This window comes from Arachis ipaensis, chromosome B03, assembly GCF_000816755.2.
Source record: "Arachis ipaensis cultivar K30076 chromosome B03, Araip1.1, whole genome shotgun sequence".
NCBI classification, from domain to species: Eukaryota; Viridiplantae; Streptophyta; class Magnoliopsida; order Fabales; family Fabaceae; genus Arachis; species Arachis ipaensis.
Window position 1 is genome coordinate 30,840,524 of NC_029787.2, and position 624 is coordinate 30,841,147.

Here is a 624-nt window from a genome sequence, read left to right on the forward strand (position 1 = left end):
AATAATAATAATAATAATAATAATAATAATAATAATAATAATAATAATAATAATGATAAAATCAAAAATACTATTTAATAGTTATTTTTATTCAAAATAAAAATATTTTATTATAAAATTTTAATATTTTATAAATTTATATTCTCATATAATTCATGTCACAAATATATTAATAGTAAGAGCTCACATAAATATTACATGATTTAGTTCTTATTTTTTTTAGATTACTCTTAGCATTAATAGTTTATTATCTTTTATTAATCTAATATTATAATAGATTTTCACACTAAGGTCCAACTATTACAGTTTTGGAATTATCTACTCAAAAAACACTAACAGATTTTTTTCTTCAAAAAAAGCCCACATGATATACACATTATTTTGGTCAGTTTATTTACTTTTTTGTCCTGCATAGACTCATCACTCTAACTAACAACTTCCACCAAACTCTCCACATGTCATGTGTTTATTAGTGATTCAAAACTTAGTCACTTTTAGCCACTGTAACTTTAGCCACCAAAGACCTACCCATATATATATAATTATAAGTTATGTGTCATTATTATATTATTCATTAGTCAACTTTTTAATTTTATTTACGTTTGAAACTATTCTTCTAACAAC